The sequence below is a fragment of the Moschus berezovskii genome, chromosome 20 (assembly GCF_049115385.1).
Source record: "Moschus berezovskii isolate FMDL1 chromosome 20, NW_MosBer_1.0, whole genome shotgun sequence".
NCBI classification, from domain to species: Eukaryota; Metazoa; Chordata; class Mammalia; order Artiodactyla; family Moschidae; genus Moschus; species Moschus berezovskii.
Genome location: NC_142479.1, coordinates 23,635,650 through 23,635,869, shown reverse-complemented (window position 1 = coordinate 23,635,869; position 220 = coordinate 23,635,650).

Below are 220 nucleotides of genomic sequence, written 5' to 3'. Positions count from 1 at the left end.
TATGCAAATTGGTATTAATTTATTCAAAGGTGTACATTGCTGTGTACAGAATATTTAGAGATTAACTCATAGCCTATAATTTTTTTTTCCTTTTACATGAGCATCTATATTGTACAGGGCTGGGGGGTGGGGAGGAGGTCCTCGGCTGCGGGAGAGGGCCCCCGACCCCCGGAGAAGCTCCCACGCCGCCAGCCCCCTCGGCCCCTGCGCCCGGGCGTTT